This window comes from Tachyglossus aculeatus, chromosome 22 (assembly GCF_015852505.1).
Source record: "Tachyglossus aculeatus isolate mTacAcu1 chromosome 22, mTacAcu1.pri, whole genome shotgun sequence".
Lineage (NCBI taxonomy): Eukaryota > Metazoa > Chordata > Mammalia > Monotremata > Tachyglossidae > Tachyglossus > Tachyglossus aculeatus.
Genome location: NC_052087.1, coordinates 21749065 through 21752655, shown reverse-complemented (window position 1 = coordinate 21752655; position 3591 = coordinate 21749065). Strand labels below are relative to the sequence as shown.

The 3591-nt window shown below is 39.1% G+C and overlaps 1 non-coding gene across 1 annotated transcript; it reads left to right on the top strand.

The window, feature by feature from the left end:
* Window positions 1-1042: 1042 nt before the first annotated feature.
* Window positions 1043-1180, top strand: LOC119944371. The gene has a single exon (XR_005455857.1). It is a non-coding gene; the product is annotated as a small nucleolar RNA SNORA7 (small nucleolar RNA).
* The last annotated feature ends 2411 nt before the right edge of the window (window positions 1181-3591 follow it).

Genomic DNA, 3591 nt, shown 5'->3' with positions numbered 1-3591 from the left:
AATTGTATTCTCCCAAGCACTTAGGTTAGTGCTCTGCATACAAAAAGCACTCAGTATATACCATTGATTGATTGTTGTAAAACAGTATGTAGAAACGCAAGTTTTTTGTCAACTCTCTTTTTATCTTTGGCTTTTTAAATTTAATTTCAGTATATTCTTTTTTGTCTTGGCCCTTAGTACAAGGAGGCTCTTGTAGGAGAGTCTATCGCTTGAAAGAAATGGAATTTTCATCATTATCCCATGTGTCACAATTAGCCTTGAAGGTGACCTTTAAGAATTAATCCATCAATTGTATTTATTGAGTGTTTTCTGTATGCAGAACACTGTATTAAGCACTTGTGAGAGCACAATATAGCAGTGTTGGTAGACATATTCCCTACCCACAACAATCTTGTAGTTTAGAGGGGGAGACATACATTAACATAAATAAATAAATTACAGATTTGTACAAAAGCGCTGTGGGCCTGAAGGAAGGTGAAAATCCAAGTGCAAGGGTGAATCAGAAGGAAATGGGAGAAGAGGAAATGAGGATTTATCTGGGAAGGCAAGGAATACTCCTGCTTCCTTAATCATAAAACGAGACAGTCATTCAGGCTACTAATTCCATCAATAGAATCTCCTTTCTTCAGCCATCTCTAGCACCTGCAAGCTTATTTACACCATCTTTATTACTAATTTATATATGTCCATTTAATTTTTCACCCCTCAAGTTATAATCGTTGTTTATGTTTGTCTCCCTTTTGAATATGAGCTCTCTGTGGGCATGAAACAGGTCAATTTGCCTTTCTGAACTTTCAAGTGCCTAGTATTCATTCATTCAATCTTATTTATTGAGCACTTACTGTGTGCAAAGCACTGTACAATGCTCTTGGGAGAGTATAATAACAGACATATTCCTGTCCACAATGAGCTCAGAGACTAAAGTCTACCTCACTGATTGAGGGCTCAATAAGTACAGTGCAAGTAGCAATCTTCACTTATGCGCAATATGGAATGAATTGCTAGTCAAACACCCTCTTTAGTAACATCTACTCACGTGAATCCCCTCTTAGGGTCACATTTGGAGAGTTCCCAGTACTCTACCAGTCTCAACTACAGGAGGGAGAGTCAGGCAGAGGCATAGCCATTCCATTCCTAGTTTGGGCAGTGGCTAGCCAGTGGAAGGCAATCTGTCACAAGCCAAAACTCACTGTGCTGGGCAGCAGAGTAATGGGAGAGAATCAAGGGTGAAGACTCAAGTTTACTGCACAGAAGGAGGCAATGGTAAACCACTTCCTTATTTTTACCAAGAAAACTCTATGGATACACTACCAGAACTATTGCAGATGGAGGTGGGGAGTTCTGGGAGAGATGTGTCCATTGCTATAGGTCGAAGACAACTCAACGACATAACACAAGACCCATGTGAAATATTGTCACTGTGTGCATGTGTATCACAAAGTGCTCAGGTGCAAAGATATAAATTGTAAGCTTTGTTTTCAACTCTACTAAGTACATGGTCTGTTCTAAGTAAAAGAGCTGAGTAGACCTAAAGAAATACTGAAGGGAAGAGCACTGAAGCTAATATCTAGACTAAGCTTGTTGTGGGCAGGGAACATATCCACTAACTCCATTATATTGTATTCTCCCAAGCACTTAGTACAGTGCTTTGCAAACAGTAAATATTCAATAGAAATGATTGACTGATTGATTGAAAACAGCACACGAGCCTTGAACTGTGTATTTTCTTCCAACCAACTCCAGGCAAACTTTCCGTCCAAATAGATCTTCTGCCTTAAACTTAGAGTGTTGGCTGAATTTCTAGCCTTCATCTGAACGTCTTGCTTTTACAGATCTAGGAAAAGTTGCCCAGTGAAAAAAACAGGCTTTCTCCGGCAATTTTTGAGCTGGAAGCTCTTTATTGAGTTCTTGCACTTCAGTATAAAAAGGAGCAATCCAGACATTTTAAAAATTTCAATTTAAACTGCTTAGAGATTTGGACCATTTGGGGCCCATCTCATCTAAACCATTTAGCACTCCACTGGTTGCAATGGCCATTTATAACAAGTCAGACATGGTCCCCTCTTCAATCCAAGAAGGGAGAGTTAATCAACAACAGAAACATAACATTCTGCTTCCATTTCCTAAACCATTAAAGTAATCTGGAAGTTACTTCAGTAAATTGGATTTGTAACTAAGTGCCTCTGTCCTATCTGAGGCTGAGAAGCACCTGATCTCTGGGAAATGGATTACAATTGATGCCACATGTTTAGTCTCAGCACAGCATGTCCATTAAGGTTATCATGAAGGCCAAGCTATTAACCAGGCTGATCAAGAATTCCCACACCTCTGACCTTGTGTCAGATGTCCTTGCTGAGTTTTCTGCATGGCACAGAGAAAAGATTAGGCCCCTATTTTGGTAGAATCCACATAGTTACGTGAATTCCACAGCAATGAGAGAAAATTGCTTAGAGGATGAAGTAAAGAACACAGAGCCTGAAGATCTAGAGTTTATCCTGGCAACCACACAAACTCACTGACTGATTCTGAGAATCAGCATGGCCTAATAGAGAGGGTATGGGTTTGGGAGTCAGTGAACCTGAATTCTAATCCATTAGCTCTATTACTTGTCTGCTGTGTTACCTTGGGCAATTCATTTATCTATGCCTTAGATCCATCATCTGCAGAATGGGGATTCAACACCTGTTTTCCCTCCTGCATAGACTGTGAGCCCCATGAGGGATCGTATCTCTTACATCTACCTCAGTGCAGTTTTTGGTACATAGTAAACTCTTAAATGTAATGATAATAATACTACTAGTAATAATAATCCCTGTTCCACAACTCAACCTCTATATGCTTCAGTTTCCTTATCTGTACAATGTGTATTAAGTACCTGTTCTCCCTCAGACTGTGAACTTATGTACAACCTGATTATCTTGTATCTACTCCTTCACTTAGTACAGTTCTTGGCACATAGTAAGCACTTAAATTCCACAATTATCTTTCTTATCCTGGGCATTTTCCCATATTTTCCTTCTGAAAGAATACATAACCCCTCCAGCACTACAGGATTAATTAAGCTTCATTACCTCTCTGAGTATCTGAGTCAAGACTCAAAGTTAGAGTTCTTTGATTTCCCAATTGATAATATTTGTTGTCTGTCAGCAATAAGGACTGGTTCCGTAAAGCCATATAAGATTTACGTTCTATGGTCAAGTGAGTTGAAAATAGAAAGAATTACAGAAGAGGAAGAAACAAATAGATAAGATTATTCTAATCAGCCCCATAAAGGAGAAAGTAAAATGTGAAACATCCAGGAAATCTTAGGACCATCTTCATAGGCATATCAAGAAATAGAAACTTTACTTGAAGTAGAGACCCAAAAAAATGCACAAATACGATGTGGCTGACGAAACTGTAGTAAAAAGGTCACAAGATTGAAGTCAGACTGAGTTACATAATCGTTAGGGTAGCCATCAGATGGGAATCAAACTTCTCTACTGCAGGCCTCTTCTAGCTTCAAGCCCAATTGTCAAGGACTCAGTGATTTAGGTTTCTTGCCAGTAAAGTGGGTAAAATAACTTGGCTCTGATGCTCAGGAATATTGTG